Below are 27,935 nucleotides of genomic sequence, written 5' to 3' on the forward strand. Positions count from 1 at the left end.
ATGGTAGCACAGACCCCTTCTGCTCACAGCATCAGTGTGCTTCAGATCTGCAAACAGGTTGGGAATCAATAATAGTAAGATTCACCCCCTGCCAAAAGCCATGGCACACTGTAAATTCGCCTCAAGACCAGGTTGGATGGGTTTTCAAGCAACCTGGTTTAGTGGATGGTGTATCAGCCCACAGCAAACAGGTTTGAACCAGATGATTTTTAAGGTCCCTTCCAACCCAAACCTTTCTATTATTCCCACATGCAGGTGTGCCTGGGGTCTCCTTCCCTGTCTTCCCGCACCCTTCAGACCATCAAATGTTCATGATTTCCAGAGTTTCCCTAGAAGTATGGTGGAAACCAGTGGTCCTCACTGTGGTGTGTTATCTGCCACCTTCCTTGAGCTGCAGTACCCAAGTACAGCTCATGTGATTTTGCTCACAGATGTTGCCTTTTATGGGTCTAAATCTTCCATCAGACACTATCTTAAAGAATGGGAGCAATGACTGGATATTTTAAGCAAAAAATACTGAAAGCATGTAGGAACCATGCTGAAGCTCCTGCAACACCAAGTGATTCCTGAGCCTGGGCCCCTGTTCCATACACCCAGGCATCCCATCTCCCTCACTGCTTCCTCTTGATCCAAGAATATTGATTCTGGCTTTACTTCACTTTCATCTGTCAGCAAGCTGAGTTCATGTTAATACTGTCACAGGCATATACTGATTGCTTTCCTCACACAGACTTTGTTTGCCCCTCTCTCTGGGCTCAGAACAAGTGCCAGTTGCTGTTCCATGCTTTGTTCCCAAGAGAAGGGACCATAGTGTCCTCTACACACATAGCCAAGACACCCCCTTGACAGTCTGGGAGGGCACAAGGGTGCTGGAGGGTCAGGCTGCCCAGCAGGCGTGTGCTGGGGGTGGCTGAATGCTGTGGGTCTTAGCAAAATGTTCATGAGCCATTTCTCCCTCACTGCTTGTGAATCAACACCATACTATGACTGGAAAATTCTAAAATATATACTTAGAGCTGCCTGCTATCAGAAAGGACAGGAATTTCAGGAGACTGAATTACCTTCTCCAGTGGTGCTCAAAACTCAGGAGATCCAATCCACTGGCGTTCAGAAAACTTTCCTAGGAACAAACAGTTGAAGTTTCCTTGGGGTTTAGGTTTTGAAGCAAAAATTTTTGTTGTTTACCCCAAGCATCCTTCTGTTTGGCAGAAGTCAAGCCTGTGATGATAGGATGGGCAGTGACAGGCCTTGGTGGGTGTAGGAATGAGGACAAGTAGCTTAAGTTCTAGGCAAAAGAGCAGAGAGGGTCTGTGAAGAGAAGGAAGTCAAAGCCCTGGACTAGGAAAATTATCATCCGTCTAGCAGTTTTCTGAATGGATATATGGACAGGGATGTTGCATTCATCGATGTCAGAGAAAGGGTCATTGAAGCAACAGAGACACAACAGCAGTCCCATGACAACCAAAGAAAAAATACTCATTGACTAATAAAAATATCATCAACAACTCCTGAATCACTCTGAGATTTCTCACAGAACATAAGACTCCTGTTGTTTTACATAATCTACTTTTTGGCATTGAAGAAGACAGGTACTTGTCTATTATTTTAGCCTTCTAATCTTACATCTTTTCCTAAATTACTCTTTGGGCGAGCAATGGAGAATCATGTATAATTACTTGAATTCTTTTAGACCCTATCAGTTTAAAGTCTTAGTTTCCTGTATTTATTCTATTTGAAATCCAGATGATATATCATCTTAGTATGACTTTTTACAACTGTTCTTTTAGGTGGGCTCAACAGCAGTCTCGATATAATTCAGAACACCTCCAGATTAAAAAAAACAGTGTTTTGCATGTGCATTGCTTTATTTGAAAATGATGTACATGATAATATGTTTCTGTCTTCAGATTGTGTCTGATTTAGCTGACAAAAGATTGCAGCAGTCATCGTGGCCAGAAGCTATTGGAAAGCAGCCAGCATTAATAACAAAATAAATACAAAGCAGAAACAAGTGATGCCATAAAACACAAGGACAGTGGGTTACACTTTTCTGCATGAAGTGGCATCACATCATGCATGCAGCGTATTTACCAATAGTGTAAAGAGCAATCCCTGGGCTTGAACTTCCCACACCACTGAAATGGCCACATTCTAAGGGGACCCCCTGGGCTCATCATAATCCTGCCACAGAAAACAAATGTTTCACATGGTGACAGAAGTCATTGTGGTGATAAGATAAGGTAGGAAGGAAGAATGATTTAACAAAAACCCTCCATGTATATAGGATGGCTGCAGAAGGAAAAACAACTTGTTCAAGACATTTAATATGAAGATCTGCTATTTTGACTCTTTTTATTCCTGCCACTCATTACAAACTTCCTTTTTTTTTTATTTTTTATTTTTTATTTTTTATTTTAATGGGAAATGCCCAATGCCTTGAGCCTTGGTAGAGACAAAAGCACAAGCTAAAGCTCAGGTTTAAAACTGAGAGGTGGGAAAATGCAGATTTCCTTTTGGATCCCCAGAGCAATGGAAGTCTGCAAGAGCAGTGGATGGACTCCCTCTCCCAGTTCCACTGGGCTTTCTTACAGGGTAGGTTATAAAATTTTATAGGGATGCTATTACAGGGGAAAGGAAAATAGGAGTCCTACCACTAAAGGCCTTAGTGTTGTTGCATGACGTATTACTGCAGCAGTGCCCTCTACTTACATCAAAGGTTTATAAAACCCAAAGCAGGACAAAAAAAACTTCTTATTGTAGTCAGGGTTTAGTACTTTGCATACTTTGAAACTGAAGTAATCCACAAATGCTATGTGGGGTACTGCTGTGATTCAAGTCAGCTACCATTTGATCATATCATTGGCTACTAGGCTAGAATCGCGGAACCACAGAACTGTTAAGGTATGAAGACACCTCTGGAGATCATCTGGTTCAACTCCCCTGACAGGCAGGGTCACCTGCAGCAGGTGACACAGGAACATGTCCAGGTGGGTTCTGAATGTCTCCAGAGAGGGAGACTCCACAGCCTCCATGGGCAGCCTGTTCCAGTGCTCTGCCACCCTCAAATGTAAAGAAGTTCTTCCTCATGTTGAGGTAAATTTTTGTGGTTTAGTTTATGGGCATTGCTCCTTGTGCTGTTGCTGGGCACCACTGAAGACAGTCTGGCATCATCAACTTGCCACCCACTTTTGAGACATATGCATTAATGAGGTCCCCTCTCAGTCTTCTCCAGAATAAACACACCCAGCTCCTGCAGGGTCTCCTCATAAGAGACATATTCCAGTCCCCCAATCATCTTTATCACCCTCTGGACCCTCTCCAGGAGCTCCAAGTCTTTCTTGCACTGAGGAGCGCAGAACTGGACTCAGCACTCCAGATGGGACTGCACTAGAACCAAGTAGAGGTGGGCAATCCCTTCCCTCAACCTGCCAGCCACAGTCTTCAGATGCACCCTAGGATACTCCTGGCCCTCCTGGCTGCAAGGCTTTGCTGTAAACCAGCTTCAGAAGATCTGCATTGTTGCACTTAGGGCCTTTTCTTCAAGAACGAGAGTTTATGTACTTGGTTCAAGATGATAGATGAACACATTTCTTTCAGTAATGTGACACTACCAAACAAAGTCAAGCAATCACATCTTTGCACTCCTCCACACCTGCTAGAAGGATTTTATCAACTGCAAGGGTCTCCCAGGAATTTGCTTTAAAATGCTCCCCAGTGCTGGAGGGCATAACCGTTTTCTCTGAGATCCCTTTGAACCAGCTTCTCTTCAACCACATCTTTCTGTTTCCATGATAACTGGAGTTGGTGTCTGTTTCAAATAGAGAGGAACACACATCACCAGCATCCTGTCTGTATTTGCGCCTGCAGCACATCCTAAACTCTCCTAGAGATGTAATGTTGATACAGACCAGATGCTGACCTTGTTTGGGCTACCCGGTTGTAACTGGTAGCACAGTTTGGACCCACTCCTTTATCCTGAGCAGTAATAGTCTACTGAATTAGCTATTAATAGCTTTTCATTAGTTTTGAACTGCAGTAGCTGCTAGAATTAGAGACATTCATGGTCCCACAGTTTGCAGATTTTGTACGTAGTAAGTAAAGATGAAAGAGATAAAATGAAGAGACCATGGAAAGACAAGGAGACAAAAGGAGGAGACAAAGTAGGGTTTTTTTTAGAATTAAGATCTGAATCGAAATTACTATTAGGACAGCCTGATCACTCCTCAGTGTTTTGAAAGGCTGTGGCTGATGGAAAGCTTAAGGAGGGGTTTGAAAAAGAGCAGTAGATTGTTAGGTGTTTTTAATTTGGATACAAACATATAATGGTAGCACACATTCAATCCAGAACACTGGATGGCTGAAAAGAGGAAAGGGAAGGCTGGGAAGCACAGCAGTATACTTGTGTTGCTTTGGACAGCAAATTAGTCAATGAGTAGGTGCCTTTAGGTGCTGTTTTTCCTCTCATTTCCAAGCTATGTCATCAAATCAAGACAAATCCCCTTTCATTTGAGCCATATAATGAATTTTATTCACCTTAAGGCAACCTTTCTTTCAAAGTATCCTGCCTACTTGTTGGACCACTCTGAAGTTGAGGTATGCTTTTTCCTGCAGATTAAGCAGCAGCCACTCTGTTACTCTAGGTTGTATGCCTTTTTCTTCTCAGATCTCTCTAAAAGTAAAACAAGTTCTCAACTCGACCACTTCTCACCTCAGAAAAGCTTCCTTCTATCCTTTCCTTGCTGTTTTGATCAGTCTGTGTCCCTCAGCTAACCCAACAGATTCATTATGGCATATATCAGTGATCAGTCAAATCAGCTGCCACGAGAACACCTCTGTAGTGTCAGATCTCCCTGAGTGAACCACAATTGCAAGTGCCATTGCTGAAAGAGCTACAATGCTTCTGCACTGATTCACATTCAGGATGCTGAGCTGTGCCACTTCCATTGGTGATTCTTTTGCTGATACTCTGCACATGCTGGGACAGAGACATGTTTTGGTACCAAAAAAAAGTTTAAAAATTGTTATTATCACTGTTATCGTCTGTACTAGATACCCTGGAGTTTTCTCAAATGAAATACAAGGCTCTATAGCGACATCAAAGTTTAAGTCACTAGACCAAATCACCTCCTTTCCCATGGCTTATTATACACAAGGTGGGAGATACTGGGAGTATCAAAGGAGAAATGACTACTCTCCACAAAGGAGGTCTATGAAAGGCAAATACCCTTCAGAGAGTAATTCTTTTGAGTTTTAACACATATTTTACAGTGTAAGCAATAACCTCCTGGAAAATTGTATTCTGTATAATTTATGTGTGGTACACTTTCAAATGTTCTCAAATTTCTCATTCTTCTAAAGACTGAAGAGATGAGAAGACATATGAGGAAGTGAAGGGAACAAGGCCTGGTCAGCCATTTGGTCTACATAAAGCTAGCAGCTAGCACAGAAAAGGCTAAAAACATTAGACACACACAAGGTGTCCCTTCTCAATCAGCCTTTCAACAGACAAATAATCTCTCACAATAAAACTGCCAGGGAAAATTAGTATTCTGTGTCTGGAAATTCTCTGCAAAGAGCAGGAGTTTTCTAGAGTGAGGATTACGTGCTTGGAATAGATCACTTCACATTTTTATTCTGATACTATCTTTGAATCCAAGTCAAACCCCTCTGTTGTGTCAGCTCTAGGAGGAAACACTGGTCTCTTTCTCAAAGAGCCAATGCTACAATACAACAATGCAAGGTGGAGCCCACAGGAATGGTTGCATAATTGTTGCATCTTCTCCAGATTCTTTCCATGTTTTCATTACCTTGTAACTCACACTTTTCAGCAGAGACCTCAGAAGCAGGACTGTCATCTCTTGCTGCTGAGAGACACACCCACGTTACACATCTTATTTTTTCCCTTAAAAGTGCTCAAATTTTAGAGAGGAACATGAAGTTTATGATAGCTCCAAGGTTCTCATGGAGATCTGTTGTCGTCTGATTAGGGATAGCAGTAGACGACGACACAAAACTCCAATCTTCTTCGGAGGGCATATAGCAAAAGTTTATTAGAAACACACTCTTTTTATACAGCACTTTGGTACAATGAATATGATTGGTCATTTAGAGCCTACACCCTTCTATAAAAATCTTTGCCAGTAAACAACCACCTGCCAATGGTTTTTCACCTTCCAAGGATTGTTTGGATTCCTCCTTATGATTTCCCATACCAAAGTGAGAAAGCTGTGTACTTGACTTTCCCACAGGCTCCAGCTAGTGCCTGAAGCCTGAAAATCTCTTATTTGACCACTGTCAGATCCCACAGAGATTGTAGAGAAGTCCTCAAGAAAATTCATTTTAGTTAATTGACTCACTTCACCCTTACAGTGCACAGCTCAAATTTTATTTAAACAGCAAAACTACCTCCTTGGAGAACATGTACAGACTTTTAGGTAAAGTGACTCAAAGTCTTAATGCACTTTGGATGCAAGAATAAAGCAGTGAGAACGCCAGAGAACAGTAAGTGTGCTGCTTTAAAAGGTGTCTACTTTAGTTTAATGAACTGGGATCACAGCATTACAGCTACTGAGTCACTTTTTTTCTAGGTCTACTTATTTTTTAGAGCCCATTCTGTTTGGCTTATCCATGTATCCATTAATCCTTTTCCATGAAAATACAGAAAAAAATGTACCTGTACTTGACATGGTATTTCGTTAAAGACAAAGTAAATTCTCATGTTTGTTTTTGCATGCTTTAAGCACTCTGTTGCTAATAATGTGTTTCCCTGGGTACTCCCTCCCCTTACAGAGAGATCAGTAGACATGCATCAAGTGAGCTGCTATCCTCCTCACTCTGTCCTCCTGGATGAAGACCTAGGCCAAGAATAGAGTGGATTTCCTCTATTTTCCTGTAGATATTTGAAGTCCTAAGCGCACGGAGAGATCCTCTCCTCTGACTTGAAAGAGGTATGTCAGTCTTTATCACTTTACTGGATAGAATTACAGAGAATAAAAAGGCAAGAGAGTCAGAAAATCACATTAGGAGAAACTGTGCTGAAGGCAAAGGAGAGCTCCTTAAGAGAAGCAAATATGGTCCATTCACTTTCCTTAGTCCTATGAGCCTTTCTTCTCATTTTTGCCAAAGTATGCATTTCATATTGGCTGCTTAACAACTCTCACACCATTAATTCACCCAACTCATCCCTCCCCACATCCCTCTCTTGCCCATCCTGTCACCTCTGAATAAGGCTGCATATTTAAATGTTGGGTTTGCATGTCCTTTTGTTTGTGTTTTTGGAAAGAGTGATGAGCTGCAGTGGCAGGATCAATTATTCCGTTATTGGAGGTTCTTATCCAAGAGTTCATTTAACCTGTTTTGAATGTGTTGCTGACTCAGAGGAATTAAGCTGGAAGATAGCCAAGGACTGAACTGAAAGTTAAGAGACAATGAAGTTAATAGGCTCTCATTGGCTGCTATTGTTAGAACTAGCCTTAAAAACAAAAACAAACGCACATGCAAGTCTGGTTTCCTGTGTGGTAAGCTGAGTGCTTTACAGGGACTTCCATTATGTCATGATTCATTATTTCCTTCTCTCAGCCTAAATGGGGCCTGAAAGTGGAATTAATAGCTAAAGGATCTTCATTAAATAGGCTCTTCTGAAAAGCAGCTGATGAGGATAGTGTCTTTAATGGAAGGGTTCTCATTTTAGCACTCTTTCTTTATTTATAGAGTACTGTACCTGCACACAGCACTTTAAACATCTTCCTTTTCAAAATGTCAGATGCAGACAGATAATATGGTTCAGTGGTAATTAAGTAGGCCCCTGTAGGAGCAACAGTGGCAATAGAATAAAAATGGGGAAGTTTATGTTTCTCCAGACTTGTAGAGCAGTTCCACAAAACTCAACAGAGAAGATGCCTGCTATGATATATTGAATTCAAAATTATTTAGAGAGTTTTACATTCTGTATTAAATTCTTTTTCCTATAAGGAATCAGACATGATCTCTTCATCCGGAAGGGTTACAGTCTACTTGTAATAACATTTAGGCTTTGTTTTGTAGGTCAAAGGTACAGCTCTCCCTGCAAGTACTCCAGACCATATGGATGACTGTCTGGGAACGATTCATACTCACCTCTGCTTCCACTTAAGGTTGAGACCCTAGGGTAGGTTCTTCATCTGATCAACAGAATTTTCAGTTGCTTCCCATTTGGAAATTCATCAGTCAGAGGTGGAAGGCAGAGGGAAGCTGAAAGCAACAGAACATTCCATCATCACAGCTGAGGTGTACCTTGTTTTTCCTCTGCAGCCAGTTGACAATTACCCCATTTTATCAGATGGCCTGTATGCTGCACAAGCCCAAGCACTGTGCCCCCAATTAGCCTCTTGCCAATTATAAAGTAGTAAGGGCTACTAAATGCATTTGTTACATAGCTCATCTCTGAAAAGTGCCTTTCTGCATGTCACTTCTAAGAATCCATATTTTCATTTTCTGCCTTGTGGTTTGTCTAAAATGTTTGCAACCTTTTTCTCCCTCTCTTTAAAAAGAGTGGGTCTCTATTTAATCACAATGCATTTTCTCTCGTTGTCTGCCTCAGTTAAGCCTGTGTTAGGAAACACTGCTGGCTTAGCATGGTAAATAAAGCAAGGTTTGGTTGCTTTTGTCCCACCAGTCATCAACCCACCTTTCAGTCCCACTCAAGCAGTTGTGAGTGAACTAAGGATACAGAAGATTATCTTGCAAGACATTTGGCCAGCATTGCTTTCTTTTGGAAAATTAGTTTTGCTTGTTGGATGTGCCAGTTCTCTACTCTAGGACCCATCTCTACAAGGAAATCTTTTAATTACCTCTTCCCCCCAAATGACAGCTTTCACCACTGGAGTTGAGTTCTTGGACATTAGCAATTGAATAGGAAGCCTTCATACTGTATATCATTTTAATCTTTCATGTTTAAGTAAGCCAGATGGCTTATTATTACAAGCTCTGTTTCAAAAAGGCACAAACTTTCTATCAGAGGATTTGTAAGATGATAGTAAAAAAGGGAGATTTTGCATCACACAAAATAGCCTGAATTTTAATTGCACATCATAGTTTGGCAGCAATTTTCCCGTAATTACCATTCCTGCTAAATGAATAGGTGGATTAAATGGATAACTAAAATGGCATTGAAACTTTCTAGAATGGAGACTTATCCTCTAATGTATGGAATAGCTAAGTAAAGTTGTCAGTTGCTCGGGTGTAATTCATGCAGTTTTAACGTTTCTCCTCAGCAGAGGACCTACTTTACTAACAGTAAAACCTTACCTATTATTGGTTAGGCTTTTTTGCTATTGCTGTTTTATCCTAGCATTTCAGATATGTCAGATGTCATTTAGCATCTTACACAGAGTACCTTTTGATCGATGAAGTTGAAAAATAAAAGCATTTGGGCCTTGGCTGCATTCCTTCCAAGTGCTTAAGGATATCGTTCCTGTTCTTCCTACTAGGGGTTTAATACCACAGTCATTTATCCTTATAGCATAACTTCTGTACCCAGAAATGTATGTCATCACAAAAAAAAAAGACAAAAAGAATAGCTCAGATGTGTCATGCCTCTCCTGAGCATGAGCAATGGCAACCTGGAAATCCTTGAGCTTTAAACACATTCAGAAACATGTTAATGTTGCCAGATCAAGTGAGGAACAATGAAGTCATTACTGAGAATACTGGGATGTCAGAACATATTCTTGCTCAAATATGTAAGGACTTTGTAAATCGTATTGAAAAGACCAAATACAACTTAAAATGTGGATTTGTGGAACTATGTTTTATATAATAGTCCTAACCAAATATCATGTGATGGATAAAAAATGCTGGTATTATTCAGCTGTTTGAACCCCTCTATAATAATATCCAGGATCCATCCTGCATCCTTTGACTTCAAGGAAAAAAATCAAAACTCTTAATTCTCTCTTACACAAGACCAGACTTATGCTATTCAGGCAATTGCATAGGTGCCCTAAGGTCTCTTTTAATATTATTTACATTTTCTGCATGGCTTCTTGCCACTGCCAAAGTGGGGTAAAGGGCAGCACATGTCAAAGGGAATCAGTCCATTTGACAGAATGACAGTCATTGACTGTCACTGAACTTGTGATACACGGTGTGCAGAGGCAGGTATGACAGCAGGACTGAGCTGTCTGTCTGAGACATTAAGGTCTTCTTTCACTGAGAAGATGTGACAGTGCTGATACATTTGCACACATGAAGTTCATATCTTAATCATGATGGTGGCATTCAGTGGCATTTATCCCACTTAATATTGCCTACCTATAAACCAGGCTAAAGCAGCTGTGTGAACACCTTCTAGAGTAAACAGAGGGATCAATACTTTGAGCCTTGATAGTGGACATGATTTTTAGAATATGATTAATGATCCTGGGGTGGATACTGAGTATAGATGCTGTCTATAGAGTGCCTCAGACTAGTTTCCCATGCCATAAATAGCCAAAACAGACAAGAAAGTCAGATATACATCACAGGTGTTTTATTTTAGAACTCCAGATGGGTTGAAGTCTTTTACTCCTTCTACAACTACAATCATCTCACAAAGGAATACATACCCTTCTCTCAGCTGAAGATTAGTGATCAGTAAAAGGAAAATCAACCCCTATTTTTTGGAAAATTTTTATACATATTACTTGTACTAAGCATCCGCCATTCAGCAACTATGTTTTACTTTAGGGAAAGGGGGATAAGGAGTTAGTAGAATATGACAGACACAGTTAAAATGCTTTTCTGAAAGAGAAGAGATTTTAGCAGCAGATCTTCTGAGGGACTCAATGTGGGTTCTCTACCACATCCTAATAATTTTGGAGTGTCTGGACAAATCTAAAGCCTGTTTGGCAGAGCAAGAGATAGTAGCCTCAAAGATATTTTGTTGCTGTCACTGCCTCAGTTGGTGGTTAGGCAGAAGACACAAAACTAAACCACCATTCCCACAGAGAGCAAGGCTGGTGGAGGAGTCCACCAACAGCCCAGGATGCATGGCAGCTGAAAATGGGGACACCTCCAGGACACACAGCACAGAGCAGGGACCTGCCTTATCCAGCTGGGATTTATTTGGCTTGCAAGGAGCTGAGGAAGCCTCATGCCAGGCAGACTAGGAGTCAGTCTGTGCCTCAGAGCAAGCCCTCATCCTCTCCCACCATCAGCTTTTCTTATCAGTACCTGTCAGTCACTCTAGATAATCCCAAACGGGGCTCCAAAGAAATCAGCCCAGGATGGACATCACTGTAGCCAAAGCATTGCAGCATTGCAGAAAAAAAGCAAAATAAAATAGTTGTTCTCCTTTATTTTTTTAAATTTTATTTTATGCAAAGCAGTCCATAAAGTAATTTTTTTAAATGGACTGACAATACCTCCTTTTTTCCTAATTACAAAGTTATTAGAGTGGCATGTCATCCCCAATGTTAACAAATTGCCTGAGCCACCGATTTGAGAAGATTGTGGTTGTAGTCTTGCAGTTTGGGTTGTAGCTTTCTAAGGACTAATTCTGCTTAATAAAAATAATTGATCACAGAAGCAGCTTAAAAAGTCAAAAGTTTAATGTTAATGTTGGCAAACCACACATAAGTAAAACTTTTAAGAAAGTGTTTGAAATTAGGTAGTTAATATTCTCAAGTGCCCAAGCCTTATTTTCTCTAGGCATTTAAGTGTTGCTGAAGTCGATTATACATATTAACAAAGAGTTTATGTCACTCAGAGTAGGTGCTTTCCAAGTGAGATACAGCACTGTAAAGTGCAGCCCATCACTGCACCTCTGGGAACAATGAGACTCATAGATTTCAGCCTCAGCTTTCTGCTCTTTCCAGACATGAGCACTGGCTTTAACACAATCGTGTCACTGTAGAGCTCTCTGAAGTTAACAAATCTGAAAGCAGACACTTTCCAATGTTATCCAGTATTGTCACTGCACAGAGTGTTGGCAAAGATTAACTGCTCTCCACCACAGTTGTGTTCTCCTGGTGCACCATCCACTGCCTGTGCGATGGGAATGCTGCCTGCATGTGGAGTCACTGCTCTTGTAAATGTGATTAGGCTACTTTGCTTTTAAAAAACGTTATAAATGGCATCTAAAATACTCACTAGACCTGACTCAGCATATGAGTCGATTTGTGACTTTCCCTGCAAACCTCAATGAGGACAACAAAACCAACAGAAAACCCCCAAACATGACTCCTTTTTGAAACCCTGTACAAAGTAGATGAGACCTTTTGAAAACAGGCTGATCTTCTAGATCCACTGACATGCTGGATCAGCTTGCCAGGCTATGGTTTAAGTTTGTGTACAAATTATGTGCCATTTGGAAACTGATACAGGTAATGAACGCAATTCCTCTACTGCATGTGCAGTTGTGCCAGGAGTACCCCTGTTATGTGGTCAGGTTGGTAGAAAGCCCTGTAATAACAAGATGTGAAAATTCAGAACACTGTTCAAAGAAGCCGAACAATTAGAATTTGAGCTTTCTGGGGGCTAGAAATACATACTGTTTCAAAATCTGAGAGCCCATAATTTCTTGAAAATATCTATTAAAATACTTTTGTTAAAACCAACTAAATACCATCCTGTTGTATTTGCAGTCCAAAACTCCATCTGTCCAAGTTTTTCAATGGCCAGGCATCACAAGGTTTGCTGAGTGCCATCCACACAAAACCTATAGCAACTGCAACCCTCTGCAATTGCATGGTCAGTGTATGGTAATCAAAGAGTGAAATTAACTGGTGGTGATCAAAAACAAAATGAGGTCCACCAATCTGTAATATTTTCACTGACCAATTAAAAAGTCACGAAATTGCAACTGTACAGTGAGAAAGAATTAAATTTGATTTTTTTTAAAAATTCACTTTTGATACTTTGTGTTACTGATAGTGATTTAGATGAAAGAATTTGAGGGGTGTTCTTTCTTTCAAACATATATTTTTTTTAATAAAACTATTTCTTTTCTATTTTTTCCCCTTAAACAAACAAATATCCAACCCTTCCTATATATTATGAATAAAGTACAGATTGACACACAAGCTGTGACTCTCTCTGAAATAGAATTATTGTCGAATGAGACTGCAAAAGAAGATAATGGGCAAAACAGGTTTTTACAAATTATGTGCCTGTACCTGCAAGGACTATTTGCCCAACCCATTTTAAAGCTAGACTTATGTGCCACGTGATCTGCTTTTGTAAGCATTTTTGTCTCAATCCTAGATAAAAAAAATCTCTACTCAGGATGAATTGTGAATTAAGATGACAAGAAAGGTTCTGATAGAGTTGGCAACATTCTTCCCAGGAACTCAGAACTCAGCAACGAAAGTCCAAGTGCCCAATGCCTGCTCCTCATGTCTGCCTGTTCCCTAGCAGAGTTTTTCAGGGATTGCTTTTTTTCACAACAGGTGGACATGGATAGGGGAATGACATACTGCCAGAGCAAAAGGGAAGTGCTCAGGCACTCGCAGTGTGGCAGCATCCTCATGGCCATTGTAAGCAGAGCAGAAAGAGGCAAACAAAACCCTCTGTGTCCTGGTTAGAAAAGGCAGCCCAAGCCACGGACCTCGCCAGCCACCAGCACAGAGGCGAGCAGATCAAATGCTTTGGGGTCAGAGGCGCACATTTCATGTGCCAACGGGCAGGCAGAGGAGGCTCCCCAAAACAGCCCAGAATTTGATAGAAAACTAGATAGATTTCATTCTGTAGAAATCAGTGCAGCCTGTCCTATTAAGGTCAAGTTAAATAAAGCTTTCAAGGGCACACTGTGAAAGTTACTTTTTCAGCAACCAACCTTTGTGGAAATCCCACACCAAACCCCATCTATCTTGATAATACAGAGCATCTACAGCTGAAAGCAGTTTAACAACTGCAAAACAACTGGTTGCTGAAGGGGAAAAAATCTGTAATAAAAATAAAGGAGGCTTTAGGGAACAGCAATCATTTTCAAACATTGTAATAGTTAAACCATTTTAACCTTACATCCATTACTTGCAAACAAATGTGACATTATGAATCAATTGCAGTTATGTTGTTAATAGACTTTATTAATACCAAGGAAAAATAATATACAGAGTATCCTCAATGGATGTATAACTACCCTCTCAAATGGAGTTTCCTGATATTTTAAATGAATGGTGGGGTTTATTTTGGCAGCAGCATCACATAACTAATGCTTCATATTACACACAAAACTGATTTTGGTGCCATTCCTTAAATGAAATGTTTCGTTTCAATAAAAGCTTGTAATTGTAACACTTAAATACTATCATTAATAGCAAAAAAGAAAGTTCTCCCAGCAACATTAAAGAGTGAACTTCCCTTCTCTTTCCTCTATTACAGCCAATGTCTTTTTATTGTCTGTTTTCATCTCTATTTTACTTTATCTGCCAAACTACTTTGCATTTCAAGACATTTCCACTCACCTTGAGTTCTTGGTTCAAAAAGAAACAATAAAGTTTAATCTTTTCACTTGACAATGATGTATGGGTCTGCTGAAAAACACTTTTCAGGTATTATCATTAAAAAGTCTCTCTTTTTTTAGTTTCTCTTCAACTCTTGATACACAGAGAAATACAAGATGTCACATACGCAAGGACTTTTATCAAAGCTCCTAATAATACCACTTAATTAGAAACCAAAGCTCACTAATGTTCCTTCTGAGAGCTCCTCAGAATAGTCTTTCTCTGGCTTTAGTCATTTCTCTTCAGCTAAACATTGTCTAATGACTTTATTAGTGATTTCAAAGGCTAGCAAAGGCTACCACTCCACTCTTTTCTTCCCAGATTACATCTTGTTGGTCAGGGAATTTGCTGAGTTTGACCATCACACAACTGGTTTGAATTAGGATTTTTTCCCCCTCTCTTGCAGTTAGCTACTTATTAGCATTTGTCAAAACAAAGGGAAAATGCAGCCTCTGAATGTTTAATATTGTTCAGCATTCTCTGAGAAACACAGTCAGACAGTGAAAATGCACCAATTGTTCCCTTCTCTGGAACATACAGTACTGCTGAAACCCCACTGGGGTTACTTAAACTAAATGCATTAACTTAATCAGACTGATCACATAACTGTGTTAAAGTTATTTAACTTTTTGTGTTTTCATAAAAGCTTTGGAAAGAATTTTTAAAATGTATGATTCGTTATGCAGGAGCCATTCGTGAGCCTGCCAGCCAATGCAAACATACTGCCTCACCAAATAAATGAAAACTGCCTGACTGATAATAAAAAAGGTTTCGGTGGTAATTTTTTTCCCTAAGAAAACTGGCACTTAAATTTATAATGTTACCAATTCTATTTCCATATATTTACCAAATCTGGGGGCATCTATTTACAAGAAAGAAAATGCCATTTCAACTGAAGGCTCTCAAACTTACATCCAACTATGCAAAACTAAAATACTTAAAGGATGAGAGCTTGGTTTCTCACTTGGAATGATTTGCCTAAGAACATAAGATGGTTGCACTCCTGCAGCCCTTATGCTAAAAGTAACTGCTTTATTCCAAATAAAAAGGCAAAGTCAGATGCTGAAGAAGAAAGAGGGACTGTGGAAGAAGATATGTTAATTATATTAAAAAGATTTTGTTTTTACAACTTCTCGAATGTGAGCTGTGGATCTATCATTCCAGCTGAATGATACATTCCATTCTGCACAGCGCTGCAGCTGAACTCCCTCTCCCTCACTCATTTACTATTCAGAAACACTTAAGAAATTATTACCACATGTCCAGGAGTCACTCATGATGATGACCACTAATGCCATTCCTCTTGTTACAGTATTAACTCAAAATATACCACTGTTGTCTTTGATTAGCACCAGCAAAGCTAAGAACAAAGACATACCACTGACATAATGACAGTTTTATGGCTCCCGTCTGAAAAAAACTGTGCTCATTAGCATTCAAAATATAAAACACTCCCTTCAATACTTCAGTGTAAAACGACGTAATCTTCTTTTTGCCGAGAAACCTCAAAACCACTGACAAGTTACTTATTTCCTGCAACACACATCTGGGATGCTTGCTAAATATGGAAATTAAAATATCAGGTAATCAGGGTCAAAGAAATATTCCTCCTGCAGGCTCCAGACAAACCCTTTCTTCTGGACCGTCTCCCCAGAACAACTCACAGGAAGATATTCAAGTTGGCTCACTGGGTCTACAAAGTGTCTCCATCAGAGGAACCAACCCAGGAACTCAAACCCACCAGACCCACCTGGAAACAGATCACCCTTTTGGCTTCTTAATGTGCATTACAAAAGAGGACACATTTAGTTTACTTCTGTAATGTCTTCCCCTCCTTTCCCTCCTCTGGAAGAAGAAGCCTTACAGATTTCCCACCAGGTTTCTCTGAAGTCCAGATCAATAACCTCTTTATAAAATGTTTCCTTTAAGCATGACAGAAGCTGTTATTTATTTGCTTTAAAGTGTTTAAGCTAATGAGGTATGAGCACATCTGCAATAACTAAAAATAACACGCACCTCATTGATATTAATTAGCTGACTGGACTTCCATCCAGAGATACTTAGCTCCCTTCTTTATTCCTTTGCTCTGTGAAAAGACGGACCAGAAGGGAGGGAAGATCATATTTCAGAGTCAAGGGCCTGTAGCCAAGAATACTCAGTTTCTGGTCCCCAGATGTTGCTACACAGGGAGCTCATCCCCTGGCTGCCACACGCAGACATCTCCCACAGTTGTCCTATGGAGTTATGTGCATGCAACTGCAAAGCTCAGCAGGGCCTGGAGTCTGCTGGTGAGAACGTCAGCATCAGTGTAGCACCATCGTAGTGCCACAGTGGCTCATCACAGAACCTGTGGGATCAAAACAAACACAATGGGTTGCATAAGAAAACAGAAAGAGAGGGCAGTCACCAGAAGAGAGATTTTACATGTTCCTCACAGATAATGCCAACCAGAAGTAAGCCTGATTTTGCACTTGTATGGGTTTGCAAATTGAAGATGTACCATGTGCAAAACCTCTGTGAGTGAAACGGCCTGGTGCTTGAATAAAGCGGTGTTTCACTTGACCTCTCCTGCCAGTCCTAACAGAGAGGCAATCAGTCATTTCTAGATAAAATCACTACTGTCAGTGAAGAAAGCCAAAATTCTTCAACCACTTGTGTGTTCTGCCTTCAAGTGAAAGAAGTTAGCAGACAGTATGATAACTGTGATCCTCAATAAACCATACAAAACTAAAACTCTTTTATGAATTAATTTGTAGGTGTGAGAAACTGGGAGAAGACTGGTGAGTTGGTGTGGCAGTGATGGGAGCAATAAGAAAAGTGCTTCCTGCATGAGTACTGCACCTTGGAAGTCCAGTTCTCTGAGCTTTTGGGGCAAAAAATGAGATTATGGAGCTCCTGATCCTTTTGGGGCAGGAAGGGCTGTTTCTGAAAAAAGCTATTGGGAATGCCATGTAAATGCAGGCTCCTGAGCAAAGATTTTACAACCCCTTTTGGCTCATCAGGTAGATAGTGAGCAGGACAGCTGCTAGAGAGAGATGGGAGAATGGGAGGGGAAACACTTCTGAGAGTACAAGGATTCAGAAGGGCTTTTGTTACCAGTAAGAGGACAAACAGAAAGAAAGCCAGACTGTGGGAAGCAAAGCAGAGTACATCAACTTGCTCCAGCAGATCTGCTTTAGGTCTCGTCATGAGACCAAAATGAGCATGACTGCCCCAGAACACCTTCAGAAGAGCATCAGCCACCCTTTGGAGCTGAGCACAGCCCATGGCACAGCCAAGGGTGCAAACAGTAGGCATCCATCAGGCAAAAAAGCAGAAAAGTGCTGGGTTTTCCAGTGCACCTGGGCAAGCAGGCAGTGCTCTGACAGGTCAATTAGAAAAAAAAAAGTACCTCTGCTCCTCAGCAGACCTATTCAGGCTGAATAAGCCCCGGTGTTGTTCTGACAGGGAGGCTGCCCGGAGCCTGCTGCACTGCTTCTTTCTGTGGCAAGAGTGATCTTGTTTGAGGATATATCCACAAGAATTTTTAAAATAACATTCTGCTTATGAATAAAGCCAGTGAGGAGTCCACAGTCAGAGGAATCAATAACCTAATTAGTAATTAGTGCTAATTAGAGATTTATTAGTTCAAGCTACTCATAAATGTTCAAGTAATGCAAAGCCACTCATGAGAATACCAATACAGCATTTAGTTAAAACAAAACACCATGTGTACTGCTCCCCAGGATTTGAGCTTTCATTACCACAGGCTCCAATCTTTCTTCCAAACAGAAAAGACACTAATGAATGGTATACAGATTGTGTGTGAGAAGAACATCAGTTTTTATTCAGCAAGATGAGAGAGACTTAAACCAGAATTAAAGATAAATTACATGCGAGTGATCAAGTTTTGCTCTCATTTACACTGATGTAAATCTGGAGTTGCTCTGTTAACTTCAGTTGTGTTGATTTTGATGATTGCATATTTATATTAATGATACTGAGCAAATACTAAAAGCAGTGGGGGAAAAAAAAGACTAGCATTTTTTTCTTTAGCAGGCTCTAAGTGTCATCCGCTGCCTGGAATTTAACAGAGATCAGTAACTGAATTTTTGTAGTTGAAATGTTTGCATATGTCAGTTTTAATGAGTCCAACAACTTGGGTTTGAATGTACAGAGCCATTTTAAAAGTTTCAATTCCGTGTACAGACACATTATCTTATATATCAAATTTTGCTAGAAAATGGTTACACTCTTGGACACTCATAAACTTCTGCACCTGGTATTGTTGGAGCATCTGTGGAGGCAGCAATGACAGTTTTTTGAAAAGATAGCTTCTGAAAAAACACCACCATGAAAAAACCAACCGAACAAAAACCCAAGAAAGACAAATAAAGAAAATACAGTTAGAAATCAGACATTTCAGAGGAAATCAGCAGATGTAAATAAATTCCAGAAGAAACAAAAGTAAACCCAGGAAGATCAAAACTGACAAGCCAATATACCAAAGGCTTCACTCAAATCAAGTTTAATACTGACACTGGCACCCAGAGGGATGCTGTTGACACTGGATGAGATGCTGGGCTTGCAGACAAGGTAGGATGGACACCGTGCCTTTTGTTGCAGCTTCCCAACTCCAGCAGGGATGGAGTTGCTGGATGAGATGGAGCTGCTGGCAGGGATGGTCTCTGCCCTACACATGCTGTGCTGCACTGGTCTGCCCATGGAGATGTCTCAGCTGCCCTCACGCAGACCAGATGTCCCTAGGTGCCACATGCTGGCTGATTAATCCTCACAGGAGGGCCACCTGGCCATTTTATGGGCAGTGCTCCTCTGGGAAATCAGTATGGCAGTATGCTTGAGAAGCTGGGATGCTGCTGGCTCCATGGTCACATGAGGTTAGGCCTGTTTAAACAAGATCCCACACAGACACAGGTTTGTCCCTGTCTCTGACCCATGATTTCACTGGCTGCAGTTGTTTGCACGCATGCTTTCCGCATGCTTCAAGCTCTCCCAGGGAGGCATTATCTCGAGGAGAGACTGTGGGGGTTGAATCAGCATGTGGGCTACCTGCTGTGCTCTTAGCTATATAGCAAATTTCTGTGTGCAAACACCAGGAAACAGCAACTGTCATATCTTGTGAACCCACTTCTCTTCCATTTTCAGTCTTACAGATCATTGCTAATTGGTGTCCCTCCACCAAACCAGCAGTCGCTTACCAGCAGTGCTAGGATAGTACATTGAGAAGAAGCTAATGATCCTCAGTGCCATGATGCACCTGAAATATGGAGGAAAAGCAGACCCACAGTCATCAGGTTGATTTAACTACAGATTTGGGGACCTCACAATTTCCCAAGCACTGTTCCAGCAACAAGAAGCATCATCCCTCAATCTGCTCACCCGGCAAGGAGGCTCAAGCAGCTTTCCCCCTTTGCCCCAGTCATGGCAGAAGGAGTTGCCATCCAGGGACATGCCCTTCCCAGCACCTCTCTGCCCTAAGCAGCACCTCCCAAGCAGCAGCAGACAAAATGCACCTACACTTCCAGCCTGGGCTGCCAGCAGATAATGCAGACCACCCCCCCTCCCCCTGCCCCGATGTGGCCTCTCCCTCCTCTGCAAAAAAAAATAAAACAAGCTTACAAGCTAGGTTCCACCCACAGGCCACCAGGAGAGCCCAGATTTTTGTAGAGTATCTAGATACTTGACCACAGACAGCTTGTGGGATTGCTGGTATGGGATTTTCCTGTGAGTTTAGTGGTTACATATTTTTGAAACCCCCACTAGGTCATCCTCCTGAGGCTAGAAGATATCTTTAAAACCCTGTCCCACATGACTAGCAACTGTGCAAGAAACATCAGCAAATATTGTGGAGTCCATCCATGATGGTCATAGCTCACTTCGGAAATCATTGAAGTTGGTGTCCTTGAAAACAATTAGAGGGAGTAAATCTGCTGTCACTAATATTCCAGCTTGAAGCTCAGCTTGTTTCATTCATCTCTATACAAAGTTATGCATAAGATTTGGGATGTATAGCTTTTAGCAATCTGCTTTTTTTATGCTCTGATCTACTCTTGTGCTTAGACACCACAGCAATCGGCTACTTAAACAGAACAGCTTCAATTCTTTGTTCTTTTGAATCCCTTCTCCATATATAATGCAATTAACTGTGCTGTTAAGGCAGTCCAGATGGGCACTGTGCTGTCCTCAGATATATCTAAATATCAACACGTTGTTGATAGTATAGTGCTTCATTTGAGGTTTTTTCCCAATTTCCTACTAACAGCAGCTTTTGAACTTAAAAAGACAAAAACAAAAAAAGAAAAAGAACTCTTACAGAAAATACAGTTATGTTAAGGACTTGATCGAAATGTAGACACATAAACAGAAGCACAGCTTATGTCTGCCTGCTTTTCTGGCCAGTACACAGGAGACATGAGCTTTACTGTTCTCAGGTCCATGGGCAATAATATTGCCTGAAGCCATGAAGGTTTTTGACTTCCAACAAAGAATGCTAACTCATTAGACAAATGTTGGCAGGATTCATTGCCTTCTCTGTATGAGGAAAGACTTTAGTATCTTATATCTGATGGAAGAAAAATTGTTCTTTTCCTAAAAGCTGTCTTTTTTTCACACAGGAACTGTTGACTATATGATATTCTTATAGAATTTTAATTATTTTTTTATTTTGGAAGTGCAGTGTCCTTTGTGGTAGGAGACAGTTCCTACCCAAAAATCCAGATAATCTAAATACATGAGACAACAGGAATCACTAAGTGTGACTGAACTGCAATCAAGGTTTGACCCAGTGCTGAACTTCCATTTCCTGCTTCTCCCCTTGTTTGAGCAAGGAGAACATCACTTTGGATGTGATTCAGCACAAATACCTAAATTTAGCAATTCAGCTCACACTAGACACCCTTCTTAGAGCAGATGAACACTAAGGGCTCCACTGATGGCACTGACAGGACCTCCCTCAGGTAGTTTCCCAGCCAAGGAAACACACATGGCAGCTAAATAAAGCACACCACAGCATCATGCCTCTGCAGAAGGTACCAAGAGAACCCAGACTGCCCTGGGCATGAGAACCAGAGCCTTTCTCTTGTGCATCTACCAAAGGCCATGGACATACATGAGAGGAAGATAATTTAAAGCAGGAATGTGACTTAAGCAGACAGAAACCTGCTGAAAGACCCTAGTCCTCTATCCTACATTACAGAGAAAGCATCCCTCAAATTAGATGGTGTCAATACCTCTTAATGGACAATTTTCACTCTTTTCTCTTGTAGGTACTGCCAATTCCTACAGAACTGCAGGAAAATTCCTATTTTCCCTGTCTTTGCTCATGTTGCACTAGAAATGGGAACAATCCAGCAGTGCCCTAGCTCCCTCTGAAAGAGAGTAGTCACAAATTTTAATCCTCAGTATTATTATTCACTGTTATTTTTGCCATCTGGCTGCTCTTGGTGCCTGGTGGCTGTGCCCTCTTGCCTTCTCCTGCCTTCCTTCCTGAAGAAGCCCAGAAGGTAAGGGGCTAACATGTATTTCCTAAAAACCAACAGCCAGCTAGCCATGGAACCAACCAAAGACTGCTGGTAAGACCATGTTGTGCATCAGACAAGAATGATCGTGTTTTGGCTGGAGAAGGGCAGCACTTTTCTGGGACAAATACCCTTGTTCTGGTTCCTAGAGGTAAGAACAATTCAGTACAGCACAAGGGCAGGAATGAGATTGAGGGGCAGACGTACTGTCAGGAGGGAGCAAGACAACCAAAGACTTCCAAAGGTCCTCTTCCAGCAAGGTCTAGAAAAAAAAGAAAAGTGCATGATAATTAATTTACATCAAAAGCAAGAAACTTAGCCCTAGGATGGGTAAATTTATCTATAAAAGGTACCCCCACAAAGCCCAGTACTGCCAGGGCCCTTGACACTCCATCACCTGGAGTGATGCTGGCACCAGGGCTGGAGATCATCCTTCCTTCCTCATCATCCTTCCTTCCTTCCTTCCTTCCTTCCTTCCTTCCTTCCTTCCTTCCTTCCTTCCTTCCTTCCTTCCTTCCTTCCTTCCTTCCTTCCTTGCTTCCTTCCCTCCCTCCCTCCATCCCTTCTTCCCTCCTTCCCTCCTTCCTCACTTCCTCACTTCCTCTCTTTAATCTCTCTCTTTCACTCTACCTATTCTCTGCCTATCTCTCTCTCTTTTTTTTTCTCTATCTATTCAAAACCAACAACCATGTGTTTATATTAAAAGATAAGGGACTAACATATACCAATTTCCATGCCAAGTGTATAATTCATTAATAAAACTTTGCAACTTTTTGTGGGCCCTCTGATTTTTGTTGTTTCTTTTTGACTAAGGGTACCTAAGAACCTTGGATCTTCCCTTCCCTTCCCGATGGGACACCACACTCTTTGCCTCTTCTTTCAGAGCTGGCAAGGGCTGTGATGTAAACTTGTTGTTGACAGTGCCAGTGACATTTCAAAACGTTTAGCTAGCAAACAGACTTGGTCAGCCCCTTTCCTTCCTTCCAAGCATCATTTTTAATTGTAAGCACAGACTTCAAGTACAGACAGATTATTAGAAAGCCTTACAACCAGGAAGCTGGTGTGCATATTAAAACTCCAGCTGGAAAGAGCCTAACATGCAAGATCACTTGTCACTTTTTCTGTTAAATTACTGAGTTGTTTGACCCCTTTCTTCTTTCTCCCACCCAACCCCCACTTTCAAAATACCAAAATCAATTAGAGCACATTACAGGCTTAATCACTTGTTAAATTTCAGTTTTTAAGCCAGAGTCTATTCTGAATTATTGCAAGCAAAAAAGTACCTTAATTACAGTAAAGCTTAGGGCACTTAACTGGTCCTAGTTGCCAGATTTCAGGAGGATTATTCCTATTGTAAAACAGAGCAGCAATACAGCAAGGCTAGACACTGATAACTTCCCAAGTGGGATGTGAAAAAAATGGATTTTTCCAATAGTTGAAACAGAGAATATGATGCTATACTACATTTATAATGATTGGTAAATCAAACTCTGCATTTAACTCTCTGAGTAGATTTCAGGTGGGCACAGAAATTCACTTCAGGTTATTCTCCTCTTCCCTCCAAATGAATTGACAGCCTGAGGGGAAAACCTCTACCTGTCTGACACTAATGCAGACTTTCCTAACTAATACTTTTCACCTATGACAGTCATGGGTCAATCCCAGTGTTTGGCACCTGGGATAGAGATGGGAGCAAACCAACATTTTCACAGCAGAAGAATAAATAAGTCTGTTGCTGTGATCACCTCTCATGTTTTGCATGGCAGAAGGGCTTCTCGCTCTTAGATATTAGCTAAGGGGCCATTAAGTAAACAATAAAAAAAAGTGTTGTCTTCTTCCTGCCCCCCTAAGCGAGGGTGGTGACTCCAGCATTATAGCCAGAGCCAAGTCTCAGGTGAATTTTAATCCTTCATTATTCAGTACATACTGTTTTTTCCCTTTCCCTCTAAAATGACAGTCATGCTGTTAAGCATAATAATTGTTCATGAGTGAGCACTGCTTTTTGTCCCTCTTGATTTTGCCTCTAAGGCAGGCTTCTTACTCCACTGAGGTCAAGGGTCACCTGCTAAATCATGCATACCCACAATCCCTGGTGAATTATGCAGTTGACAAACTGCCGCTAATGATTAGTACAACCTGCATTAAAACCCTGGCACTAAATTGATATTACTTGAGTGATGGATTACACCTCTAATGAGCGGATTATTGCCACAAGTGACCTTGTCGGCTGAAAGAGTGTTTCAATATAACTAACATCTCTCACATTCTCGTGTCACAGCAGTTCTAAAATAATATTGTCCCTTCTTTTTGACTTTTTTTTTTATTTCTACTTTGCTTTCTAGTCCCTCAAACAAGCAGGTAATCTGTAAACACCACTTCTAATGGGATTAGTCATTACACTGTGCCCCAATTAGTACAGCTTCATGCCTCTGAAATACCCAGTGCACAGAAAGATTATTTTTTCAGTTGAAAAATGCTGTTCTTATTTTCCTCCCTGTTCTTCAGAACATTGAAGTCCACTTGCAAGCACGTTGCCTCACTGCTGAGGGGATCACATGGACCCGAGATATCAGTGAATTTGTTGCCCTTTTATGAAGAAAAAGATTAAATGATGGCTCTGCACTTCAGTGCTCTCTCAGAGAAAGTCATCACTGCATAATCGTATTGATGGGACAGAACATGGTCGGAGCATCTTCTTTATCAGAACACTCACCAGCCCCACTTGATCACCCAGGGTGGACTCCTGAGCTCTCCCAGGCTGGGAGCTTGTGTTCTGTATGTGCTTGTGAGCACTGAGAAGCATGTCCAGCTACCCTGGTGTTTCATCAGGTGCGGTTCAGACGGCAGTGCTGCCGCTCGCCAGCTACCAAGTGGCAGTTAATTCACCAGGAGGGAGGAAACACGTTTTACTAAATGTTTCACCAAAAAAGAAACCCCTCCTGCAAAGGGACTGTGCCCAAGACGAAGCTGCAGTCTGTCTGTGGAGTTAATAGACCCCTCGTGGAGCCTCCTCACGCCTTTGTCTGGACACAGTTAGTGGTATATTCACAACTGCCTGTCATGCTACACATGTGCAGATGAGGCTGGAGGGGACCGTATATTGATGGAATTAATTGAGCATAAGCCATGCTGACTGGTGGGGAAAATCACATGAAAGGAACAAAACACACGTGCCTGGCCATTTCTGTGTTCTAACAAAGAATGAGCAGCTACAAACAAATAAAAATTGTGGTGGAGGCTGTCAGCATGAGCTCTTTATTATCAATGGCATTTCATTCCCCAAGGGATCCACACACCCCTCAAAACCTTGGCTCATTCCCCCAAAGTCAGACATGTTATATCAGAGAAAACCCAGTTTAAATAAATGCAATATTAAGTCCTGTGACAGCCTCTGACAGGGTCAGATTCAATCTCCCAGTCCATGTTGCTTCCCTCTGACCACAGCCTCTGCCTTCCCCACTCCTCCCTGCCTCCACCCCACATGATAGCTAATACTTTTGATGTTCTGCAAAATGAGGAAAAACCCTAGTGCTATAGCTATAATGAGAATGTGTTCTCGGGATGCCCATTAATTAATCCTGGGAGACCTCTGCTCCCCTGTGCCATACTGTTAAAGCTGCAGGCAGCTCAGATGCTCTTCCTGGCAGTTCCCAGAGATGCAGCAGAAGTGAAGAGGAGGGTTTGCAGGGCACTCTGAGGTAATGGCTTTGCACACTCTCCTCCTCTCTGCCCACCAGAGCCCTTGCCTGGGCATATCCAGCCCATGCTTGCTTAATTGGACGTCTGGTCCAGCAGCACAACAGTGTTAGCTGCCTTTCTTCCTGTTGCAGGGCGTGAGAGGGAAAATGTACAATGGGTTGGTCTTGAGATGCTATACCAAACGTCAAGGCCAGGCAGATCACCCTGTGCACATGACAGCTGGCCCAAAAATAGCAAAGGCAGCGGGAGTCAGAGTCACCTAATGAGCCTCCTCCTACCTCAGCAGGTGTTCGTGTTACAGGCAAGACCAGCGATCTTACACTACAGAGGACTCTGCTTCCTTTTCTTTTTAATGTTCCCAGCTCCCAGGTATGCTTTGGGACAGCTCTACAAAAACAGAAAAAAAAAGTCACAGCTTGAAACTGACAGACACATTCATCCTAATATTGCCGTGGAAAATCTAGCAGGGAAGGAAGTAGAAAGGGGGAATGAGAATATTAAAAAAATGAATAAAGCCCCAGATAAGAGATTGCCAACTACCACACAACATCCAGCTTAATTTCCTGATGTTTATAGGAGAAGTTAACAAAACAACATAGAAATATCCAGTCATCCCCTCTGTAGTGATTACAGCATTTACAGTAGCTATGAGAAGTATCCACAGGATTTTCAAGGATACCCAGAATAAGACAACTCTGTCACCTTAGGCTGGCATCAGTGACATCAACTGTAAAGTGTCTGTCACGTGCATTAGCAAACTCACACATGATCAGTGTTCTGGTAGACTAAGGTGAATGGTGCTGCAGGCTTCACAAATCATGGAAATGCAGAGGCAGATGAAGAGGCTGGAGGCAAGACCACCTTCCTGCTGGCTTAGATCTGAAGTGCCAACTTGACAAACTACAATGAGCCAAATTGCCTCTTGCCCTATTAAACTACTTTTCATCTGTCCTCTTGCGATTTAATCCTTCACTGTTCATAAATGTATTCTGTTCTCAGAGTCAAGACACCATTGTGGACAATGCTGATGACAAAATTTGCACTCTTTCCAAGCATGAGTTGAGTATGAGAATGGTGTCTGCTGCTTCTCTCTCTCTGCTGCCTGGTGTGAAGCCTGAATGCATTCCAAAATTATAAAGAAAACATATACAACCATTTTATTCATCTTCTCTCCAGCTCTTTTCCATTCAGAATCAGCAGGGAATAGACTTTGTTTGTACTTATTTATAATTATGGTATATTGAGGAATGTTCAGAGAGATGCGTTTCACATCTCATCTCAGAAGTCCATGCCTGTTTTGATCTTTTCCAAGCATAATATCAGATATGTCTTTGGTGCTTAGGAAGATTTTTGTCCTACGCATGTAGACCCTGCACTGGAGGACAGCAGATTTGTTTTCCTGTGGGTCAGAAGAATTGGCTAAACCGCTCTTTCCAGTGAAGTAGTCATTGCCTGGTTTTTGTTTGTTGGAAGATGTGGTCCAACACCTGCTATGTCTTATTATGCCAAATGGCTTGCTAGAGTAATTTGCTTTTAGCAGCAAATTGCAGACGTGGGTGCTCTGTGCTGAAAGACTCGTATTGCCCACTTAGCACATATTGCACTAATATTTTTATAACTATGTATACAGAGGAGGGCTACTCAAATATTTTCCATAGAAAAACAGTTTACTGACGGTTTCCATAAAATGCTGCTTCTTTCCAAGGAAAATTTTACTACTGGCTGGGAAACTAAACAACTGAAAACTAGTGGGCTTTTAGTCTTGAGGCAATAACCAAAAAAATGTTAATTAAAAAAATGTAGAAATGGTGATTCAGAAAGGAGAACAGTTTTTCCTGCAGGAAGGCTTTATGAAACAATTCAGTGCTTTACAAGATGTGTAGTTTTTATGCTCCTCTTTTATGTACAGGGCTTCTCTGCCCCACTTCGTACATAATATGCAGCAAGCAAAAACCTAACACGATGCAATCAAGAGAAGATACAGTGGCACAACAAATACACAAATACTTGAAAGATCAGTCACCAGTGAGAGAAATTATAATGCCACCTTCACTAACTCTTTCAAAGCCAGTCTAAGACACAGGGAGTCTCTCTGGAGGTGTCTCTCCTGGAGTTCTTTCTTTCAACAAAAGACAGTGCCTGCTTCTACTTTAAAAAATAATAAACAGTTGCAAACTCTCTTAGATGTGGAGGAGAGGTAACTAATGGGCATTAGAGGCTTTAGAAACATCAAGCAAATAAAGGAAACTCAGAACAT

The 27,935-nt window shown here is 41.3% G+C and overlaps 1 long non-coding RNA gene across 1 annotated transcript; it reads right to left on the minus strand.

The window, feature by feature from the left end:
- Nucleotides 1-14,014: 14,014 nt before the first annotated feature.
- LOC134548654 (uncharacterized) lies at nucleotides 14,015-26,879 on the minus strand. Its single transcript, XR_010079851.1, has 5 exons — nucleotides 25,957-26,879; nucleotides 22,187-22,241; nucleotides 19,661-19,719; nucleotides 17,854-17,943; nucleotides 14,015-16,809 (listed from the first exon to the last, which is right to left on the minus strand). It is a non-coding gene; the product is annotated as an uncharacterized LOC134548654 (long non-coding RNA).
- Nucleotides 26,880-27,935: the final 1,056 nt, after the last annotated feature.

Source organism: Prinia subflava, chromosome 3 (assembly GCF_021018805.1).
Source record: "Prinia subflava isolate CZ2003 ecotype Zambia chromosome 3, Cam_Psub_1.2, whole genome shotgun sequence".
Taxonomy (NCBI): domain Eukaryota; kingdom Metazoa; phylum Chordata; class Aves; order Passeriformes; family Cisticolidae; genus Prinia; species Prinia subflava.